Here is a 10,367-nt window from a genome sequence, read left to right as displayed (position 1 = left end):
CCCCCATCCCTGGGATTCTCCAGGCAAGAACAGTGGAGTGGGTTGCCATTTCCTTCTCCAATGCATGAAAGTGAAAAGTGAAGTCCCTCAGCCGTGTTCGACTCTTAGCAACCCCATGGATTGCAGCCTACCAGGCTCCGCCATCCATGGGATTTTCCAGACAAGAGTACTGGAGTGGGGTGCCATTGCCTTCTCCACATTAAGTATGATCCTAGCCCAAGTAACACTTCTTTTTAAGCTCTTTATTTGCTTTGGGGTATAGCCGATTAACAATGTTAATTGTTAACATTTCAATGTTATGTGGCGCCTGGATGGAAGGGAAGTTTGGGGGAGAATAGATACATGTATATGTATGGCTGAGCCCCTTTGCTATTCACCTAAAACAATCACAACATTGTTAATTGGCCACTGTTGTTCAGTCGCTCAGTCATGTCCAACTCTCTGCAACCCCATGGGCTGTAGCACGCCAGGCTTCCCTGTCCTTCGCCAACTCCCGGATCTTTCTCCAATTCATGTCCATTGAGTCAGTGATGCCATCCAACCATCTCATCCTCTGTTGTCCCCTTCTCCTCCCACCTTCAATCTTTCCCAGCATCAGTGTTTTTTTCTAATGAGTCAGCTTTTCACATCAGGAGGCCACAGTATTGGAGCTTCAGCTTCAGCATCAGTTAGGACTGACTGGTTTGATCTCCTTGCAGTCCAAGGGACTCTCAAGAGTCTTCTTCAACACCACAGTTCAAAAGCATCAGTTCAGTGCTCAGCCTTCTTTATGGTTTAACTCTCATATCCATACATGACTACTGGAAAAACCATAGGTTTGACTCTATGGACATTTGTGGGCAAATTAATGTCTCCACTTTTTCATACGCTGTCTAGGTTTGTTACAGCTTTCCTTCCCAAGGAGCAAACACCTTTTAGTTTCATGGCTTAAGACGCCATCAGCAGTAATTTTGGAGCCCATGAAAATAAAGTCTGTCACTGTTCCCATTGTTTCCCCAAATATTTGCCATGAAGTGATGGGACTAGATGCCATAATCTTACTTTTTGAATGTTGAGTTTTAAGCCAACTTTTTCATTCTCCTCTTTCACCTTCAACAAGAGGCTCTTTAGCTCCTCTTTGCTTTCTACCATAAGGGTGGTATCATCTGCATATCTGAGGTTATTGATATTTCTCCTGGCAATCTTGATTCCAGTTTGTGCTTCATCGAGCCTGGCATTTCACATGATGTACTTTGCATAGAAGTTAAATAAGCAGGGTGACAATATACAGCCTTGACGTATTCCTTTCCCAGTTTGGGATCAGTCCATTTTTCCATGTCCTATTCTAACTGTTGCTTCTTAACCTGCATACAGATTTCTCAGGAGGCAGGTAAGGTGGTCTGGTATTCCCAGCTCTTGAAGAATTTTCCTCAGTTTGTTGTGATCCACACAGTTAATCAGCTATCAGTTCAGTTCAGTTCAGTCACTCAGTCGTGTCCAACTCTTTGCGACCCCATGAATCACAGCACCCCAGGCCTCCCTGTCCATCGCCAACTCCCAGAGTTCACTCAGACTCACGTCCATCAAGGCAGTGATGCCATCCAGCCATCTCATCCTCTGTCATCCCCTTCTCCTCCTGCCCCCAATCCCTCCCAGCATCAGAGTCTTTTCTAATGAGTTAACTCTTCGCATGAGGTGGCCAAAGTACTGGAGTTTCAGCTTTAGCATCATACCTTCCAAAGAAATCCCAGGGCTGATCTCCTTCAGAATGGACTGCTTGGATCTCCTTGCAGTCCAAGGGACTCTCAAGAGTCTTCTCCAACACCACAGCTCAAAAGCATCAATTCTTCGGCGTTCAGCCTTCTTCACAGTCCAACTCTCACGTCCATACATGACCACTGGAAAAACCATAGCCTTGACTAGATGGACCTTTGTTGGCAAAGTAATGTCTCTGCTTTTCAATATGCTATCTAGGTTGGTCATAAGTTTCCTTCCAAGGAGTAAGCAACTTTTAATTTCATGGCTGCAGTCACCATCTGCAGTGATTTTGGAGCCCCCAAAAATAAAGTCTGACACTGTTTCCACTGTTTCCCCATCTATTTCCCATGAAGTGATGGGACCAGATGCCATGATCTTCGTTTTCTGAATATTGAGCTTTAAGCCAACTTTTTCACTCTCCACTTTCACTTTCATCAAGAGGCTTTTTAGTTCCTCTTCACTTTCTGCCATAAGGGTGATGTCATCTGCATATCTGAGGTTATTGATATTTCTCCTGGCAATCTTGATTCCAGCTTGTGTTTCTTCTAGTCCAGCGTTTCTCATGATGTACTCTGCATATAAGTTAAATAAACAGGGTGACAATATGCAGCCTTGACGTACTCCTTTTCCTATTTGGAACCAGTCTGTTGTTCCATGTCCAGTTCTAACTGTTGCTTCCTGACTTGCATACAGACTTCTCAAGAGGCAGGTCAGGTGGTCTGGTATTCCCATCTTTTTCAGAATTTTCCACAGTTTATTGTGATCCACACAGTCAAAGGCTTTGGCATAGTCAATAAAGCAGAAATAGATGTTTTTCTGGAACTCGCTTGCTTTTTCCATGATCCAGCAGATGTTGGCAATTTGATCTCTGGTTCTTCTGCCTTTTCTAAAACCAGCTTGAACATCTGAAAGTTCACGGTTCACATATTGCTGAAGCCTGGCTTGGAGAATTTTGAGCATTACTTTACTAGCATGAGAGATGAGTGCAATTGTGCAGTAGTTTGAGCATTCTTTGGCATTGCCTTTCTTTGGGATTGGAATGAAAACTGACCTTTTCCAGTCCTGTGGCCATTGCTGAGTTTTCCAAATTTGCTGGCATATTGAGTGCAGCACTTTCACAGCATCATCTTTCAGGATTTGAAATAGCTCAACTGGAATTCCATCACCTCCACTAGCTTTGTTCGTAGTGATGCTTCCTAAGGCCCACTTGACTTCACATTCCAGGATGTCTGGCTCTAGGTAGTGATCACACCATTGTGATTATCTGGGTCGTGAAGATCTTTTTTGTACAGTTCTTCTGTGTATTCTTGCCACCTCTTCTTAATATCTTCTGCTTCTGTTAGGTCCATACCATTTCTGTCCTTTATCAAGCCCATCTTTGCATGAAATGTTCCCTTGGTATCTCTAATTTTCTTGAAGAGATGTCTAGTCTTTCCCATTCTGTTGTTTTCCTTATACGTCAATACAAAATAATAAGTTTTTTTTTAAGTGTTACTTGTCTAAAATTATTGGCAAAGTTAAACTTTATATAACAAAGTTTTTAGAATGTTGAGAAGTAATTGAAAATAGAATGATAAATATGTGTTTAGATTGAGAGAGTTTATTTCAATAAATCTTTCAAAATCCTTATCTTGAAATGCTGTTAGTAAATTTGTGGGTTTTTTCTTTTTAAATTTGTTTTCCTGAGAGCATAGCTAATTGTTTTTATTGTAAAACAATAATAATAATAAGCAAACTCTCAAAAAAAATAGATACTACTGCAGCTCTTTGCTCCCACTTTCCTCTCTCCATCTTGAAAAGTAAGCACCATCCAGAATTTGGTGTTCATCACTCCCATATTTCTACAATTCCATAACATATGTGTGTATCCACAGACATTATACAGTATGACTTTAATGTTCTAAACTTTCCACAAATGGTGTTACATTGTGTATATTCTCCTGTGACTTTCTTTCTCCCAGTCCCTTAATTGTGCAATTAAGCCGTGTTGAGACATTTACTGTACTGCTAACTACTCCTAGGATTACTACTGGTACTAATTCCATTGTTGCTGTTGCTATTAATAGATTTTATTTCTGGACCACACGGCCAATAATTGGTATGAAGACAACATCATTTATTTATTCGCTCTTCTGCTGATGGACATTGATGCGACGTTCACCTATTTGCTATTCCACACAATGCTGCAGTGAGCATCACCTACATGCCTCCTTGTGTACCTGTGCAAGAGTTTCTAGGATAGATGCCTTAATGTGAAATTGCAGCATTATGGTGAAGACGTATTCTCAACTTTACTAAAATTTTCCAAATTGATCAACTTACACTTTCCCTCCCACCTTGGCAGTGTTGATCCATATTGTTTTTACCCACTGGGATGGTCTTTTTAATTTTTACCAATATGGTAAATGTGAATGGCACCTCACTGTGGTTTCCATTTGCATTAAGGTTAAACTCCTATTCCTCCATGAATTGCCGATCTATATTCTTATCCATTTCTATATTGTGTTATCTGTCTTTTTTTTGTTTGTTTTAGGAATCCTTTACATATTAAGTTCCAATTCTTTGTCCATCACCTGCACTGCAAATACTTTCTCCCAGAAAAAAAAAGATAGTTTTTTTAAATTAATTTATTTATTTTTAATTGGAAGATGATTGCTTTACAATATTGTGTTGGTTTCTGCCATATATCAACATGAATCAGCCCTAGATAAACATATGTCCCCTCCTTCTTGAGCCTCCCTGCCACCTCCCACCCCATCCCACCTGCTAGGTTGTCACAGAGCACCAGATCTGAGTTTCTTGAGTCAAACAGCAAATTTCCACAGGCTATCTAATTTTACATATGGTAATGTATATGTTTCAATGCTACTCTCTCAATTTGTCCCATCCTCTCTTTCCCCCACTGTGTCTCCATGCTATCTTTTGTAATACAGAATTTTGAAAAAAATCTAGTGAAATTTTCCAGTTTTTAATTTATGGTTTGAACTTATTTTGCCTTTTAAAATATACTTTCACATCCCAACATACAGAAATTTTAATTTTTCCTCCAAAAGAGTTAAAGTTTTGCTTTAGACATCGAAGTCTAATTCCACTGGAGTCATCTCTTGTACATAATGAAATGTGGACCTCTCATCCTGTTTTTCCTCCTATGATTAACTATTTCCCCCAGAACCATTTCTCATATAGTCCATCCTTCTGCTGATCTGTATTGATAGCTCTTTATTCACTTAGCATGTTTTCTTACATGCATGGGCCTGTTCCTGCACTCTAATCTGTACTATTACTCCATTTGTCTATCTCTGTTTCTATTATTCCATTTGTCTATCTCTGTACTTACATCACACTGCTTTAATTACTTAATGTCATTACAATTTTGATATCTGATAAGGCATGTCTCCCTGCTAGCTCATCTTTAAAATTTCTCTTGCCTCTTCTTGGCCTTTTGCTCTTTTGTATTAAATTTAAAGTCAACTTACTGAATTCCACAAAAAATGGAATTTTTAATTGTATTTAATTTTTGAAAGTGAAAGTGAAGTTGCTCATTCGTGTCCGACTTTTTGTGACCCCGTGGACTGTAGCCTACAATGCTCCTCCATCCATGGGATTTTCCATGCAAGAGTACTGGAGTGGGTTGCCATTTCCTTCTCCAGAGGATCTTCCCAACCCAGGGATCAAACCTGGGTCTCCCGCATCGTAGGCAGATGCTTTACCATCTGAGCCACCAGGGAAGTCCATTTAATTTTTAATTGTATTCATATTTGTTAACTCAAGATTTGTTATATTAATATTATTTATTAACAACATTTATTAACCTTTTCTATTTACTTTGAAAATGTGAAAGTGCTAGTCGCTCAGTCATGTCCAACTCTTTGTGACCCCATGGAGAGTGGAGCCCACCAGGCTCCTCTGTCCATGGAATTCTCCAGGCAAGAGTACTGGAGTGGGTAACCATTCCCTTCTCCAGGGGATCTTCCTGAACCCAGGGATCAAATCCAGGTCTCCTGTATTGCAGGCAAATTCTTTACCATCTGCTGCTGCTGCTGCTGCTAAGTCGCTTCAGTCATGTCCGACTCTGTGCGACCCCATAGACGGCAGCCCACCAGGCTCCCCCATCCCTGGGATTCTCCAGGCAAGAACACTGGAGTGGGTTGCCATTTCCTTCTCCAATGCATGAAAGTGAAAAGTGAAAGTGAAGTCGCTCAGTTGTGTCCGACTCTTAGCAACCCCATGGACTGCAGCCTACCAGGCTCCTCCATCCATGGGATCCTATCTGAGCCACCATCTATTTACAAAATAATAATAAATCTTTCCATTTATTTAGGTCTTCTTTAATATTTTCACCTCAAAGATTTGATACACATTTTGTGACATTTGTCACTCAGTGCTGTTTCTTATTATTCTTGAAAACGATGTTCTTATTTTAAAAATTACATTGACCAAACATTAGCATAAAAGAATGTGATTTTTGTGTGTAGTGTAGTGTAGATGAACTGTAGTACTCACTTGAGTCTGACCCTTTTCAACTCCATGAACTGTAGCCTACCAGGCTCCTCTGTCCATGGGATTCTTCAAGCAAGAATACTGGAGTAGGTTGAGATTTCCTTCTCCAGGGAATCTTCCTGACCCAGGGATTGAACCCAAGTCTCCTGTCTCCTGCACTGCAAACAGATTCTTTACTTGCTGAGCCATCAAATTCTTGCATAAGAATCTTTTATTAAATAACTTTAATAAAATCTCACTATTACTTCCAGTATGTCTGTCAGTTCTCTTGGATTCTCTATTTACAGAATTGTTTGGTCTACCATAATGAGAGCTTTTTTTTTCTATCTTTATTTTTACCTCATGTTTTCTTTAATCAATTGATTGATTGACTGACTGCAGTGGCCAGGATACCTGTTACTATGGCAACAAAATAACGGTAATGTGATAATGCCTTTGTTTGTTTCTTGAGTTTAAAAAAAAAGTGTCTAACTTTTCTCTATTTATAAAGATTATTACCATTAGTTTTTGATATACAGATTTCATGAAATTAAGGAAGTTTTCATTCACTCCTTCTTTCCTTAGTTTATTTTCTTACTTATTTTAGGTGTTAAACTTCATCAAATGCCTCTTCTACATCTATTGAAACAAACATGTGATCCTTCTCTTTTATACACTGAAGTAATGAACTACATTAATAGATTTCTCAGATATTAGACTATCCTTGCAGTCTTGAGAGAAACTACTTTACCCTAATATATTTATTTATATAGAAGGAATGGAGTAGCCATCATGGTCAACAAAAAAGTCTGAAATGCAGTACTTGGATGCAATCTCAAAAACGACAGAATGATCTCTGTTCATTTCCAAGGCAAACCATTCAATATCATGGTAATCCAAGCCTGTGCCCCAACCAGTAACGCTGAAGAAGCTGAAGTTGAATGGCTCTATGAAGACCTACAAGACCTTTTAGAACTCATACCCCCAAAAAATGGCCTTTTCATTACAGGGGACTGGAATGCAAAAGTAGGAAGTCAAGAAACACCTGGAGTAACAGGCAAATTTGGCCTTGGAGTACAGAATGAAGCAGGGCAAAGGCTAATGATAGAGTTTTGCCAAGAGAACGCACTGGTCATAGCAAATACCCTCTTCCAACAACACAAGAGAAGACTCTACACATGGACATTACCAGATGGTCAATACCAAAATCAGATTGATTATATTCTTTGCAGCCAAAGATGAAGAAGCTCTATACAGTCAGCAAAAACAAGACTGGGAGCTGACTGTGGCTCAGATCATGAACTCCTTATTGCCAAATTCAGACTTAAATTAAAGAAAGTAGGGAAAACCACTAGACCATTCAGGTATGACCTAAATCAAATCTCTTATGATTATACAGTGGAAGTGAGAAATAGATTTAAGGGACTAGATCTGATAGACAGAGTGCCTGATGAACTATGGATGGAGGTTCGTGACATTGTACAGGAGACAAGGATCAAGACCATCCCCATGGAAAAGAAATGCAAAAAGCAAAATGGCTGTCTGAGGAGGCCTTACAAATAGCTGTGAAAAGAAGAGAAGTGAAAAGCAAAGGAGAAAAGGAAAGATATTCCCATTTGAATGCAGAGTTCCAAAGAATACCAAGGAAAGATAGAAAGCCTTCCTCAGCAATCAATGCAAAGAAATACGGGAAAACAACAGAATGGGAAAGACTAGAGATCTCTTCATGAAAATTACAGATACCAAGGGAACATTTCATGCAAAGATGGGCTCGATAAAGGACAGAAATGGTATGGACCTAACAGAAGCAGAAGATATTAAGAAGAGGTGGCAAGAATACACAGAAGAACTGTACAAAAAAGATCTTCACGACCCAGATAATCACAATGGTGTGATCACTACCTAGAGCCAGACATCCTGGAATGTGAAGTCAAGTGGGCCTTAGGAAGCATCACTACGAACAAAGCTAGTGGAGGTGATGGAATTCCAGTTGAGCTATTTCAAATCCTGAAAGATGATGCTGTGAAAGTGCTGCACTCAATATGCCAGCAAATTTGGAAAACTCAGCAATGGCCACAGGACTGGAAAAGGTCAGTTTTCATTCCAATCCCAAAGAAAGGCAATGCCAAAGAATGCTCAAACTACTGCACAATTGCACTCATCTCTCATGCTAGTAAAGTAATGCTCAAAATTCTCCAAGCCAGGCTTCAGCAATATATGAACCATGAACTTTCAGATGTTCAAGCTGGTTTTAGAAAAGGCAGAAGAACCAGAGATCAAATTGCCAACATCTGCTGGATCATCGAAAAAGCAAGCGAGTTCCAGAAAAACATCTATTTCTGCTTTATTGACTATGCCAAAGCCTTTGACTGTGTGGATCACAATAAACTGTGGAAAATTCTGAAAGAGATGGGAATACCAGACCACCTGACCAGCCTCTTGAGAAATCTGTATGCAAGTCAGGAAGCAACAGTTAGAACTGGACATGGAACAATAGACCGGTTCCAAATAGGAAAAGGAGTACGTCAAGGCTGCATATTGTCACCCTGCTTATTTAACTTATATGCAGAGTACATCATGAGAAATGCTGGACTGGAAGAAGCACAAGCTGGAATCAAGATTGCCAGGAGAAATATCAATAACCTCAGATATGCAGATGACACCACCCTTATGGCAGAAAGTGAAGAGGAACTAAAAAGCCTCTTGATGAAAGTGAAAGTGGAGAGTGAAAAAGTTGGCTTAAAGCTCAATATTCAGAAAACGAAGATCATGGCATCTGGTCCCATCACTTCATGGAAAATAGATGGGGAAACAGTGTCAGACTTTATTTTTGGGGGCTCCAAAATCACTGCAGATGGTGACTGCAGCCATGAAATTAAAAGACGCTTACTCCTTGGAAGGAAAGTTATGACCAACCTAGATAGCATATTCAAAAGCAGAGATATTACTTTGCCAACAAAGGTCCGTCTAGTCAAGGCTATGGTTTTTCCAGTAGTCATGTATGGATGTGAGAGTTGGACTGTGAAGAAAGCTGAGCACCGAAGAATTGATGCTCTAGAACTGTGGTGTTGGAGAAGACTTCTTGCAAGTCCCTTGGACTGCAAGGAGATTCAACCAGTCCATCCTAAAGGAGACCAGTCCTGGGTGTTCATTGGAAGGACTGATGTTGAAGCTGAAACTCCAATACTTTGGCCATCTCATGCAAAGAGTTGACTCATTGGAAAAGACCCTGATGCTGGAAGGGATTGGGGGCAGGAGGAGAAGGGGACGACAGAGGATGATATGGCTGGATGGCATCACCGACTCAATGGACACGAGTTTGGGTGAACTCCGGGAGTTAGTGATGGACAGGGAGGCCTGGCATGCTGCAATTCATGGGGTTGCAAAGAATCAGACATGACTGAGCGACTGTATTGAACTGATACATATACACACACTGCTGGATTTGATTAGCTAATAATTTACTTATGATCTCTATGTTAATAAATGAAAATGGGCCTATAACTTTCATGCTTTTCTTTCCTTATGCAACTTTGGGAACAAGTTTAAACTGCTTTACAAAAAGATTTGGACATCTTTTTCTTCTGTTTTTGAAACAATTTACATTAAACAGCATTATCTTGCTATTTATCTATAACTATATCTATGCCTTTACGTATGCAGTTGTCTACTCTGGAGCTTTTAGAGTGACTGAGGAAGATCTCTGATTACTAACATTATAATTTCTTTAATGATTACTGGCCTGTTCAAGCTATTTTTTGTGATGATATTAATTTTATATTTTTATCAGAAATTTACTTTTATAAACTTCAGATTTATCAGCATATAGCTGTTAGAAAATATTATTGTATGAATGCTACAAAGGAAGCTGGGAAATTTAGTTTTTATTCTGGGTAATAACACGTGCAGTTAAAAAATATTCTTTTTTCAATGTATAAAAAACTGAGAGCAAATGCTGGTAGACAATTTTCAGTCATTTCCACAGCTTCCCTAATTATCAATGTGCTCCAGGAGACAAGCTGATGCCAGGGCCTTCGTTGTGCTTCCCTGGCATAGCTAAGGGGCCAGAGTGAGGGCAGACCTTACCGCCAATGGTGCCCAGCTTGGAATTACCACTCTTGCTTTTTCTCATCATCAGGCTATTGGGCCCC

Source organism: Bubalus bubalis, chromosome 11 (genome assembly GCF_019923935.1).
Source record: "Bubalus bubalis isolate 160015118507 breed Murrah chromosome 11, NDDB_SH_1, whole genome shotgun sequence".
NCBI lineage: Eukaryota > Metazoa > Chordata > Mammalia > Artiodactyla > Bovidae > Bubalus > Bubalus bubalis.
Note: the sequence above shows the minus strand (reverse complement) of the source record.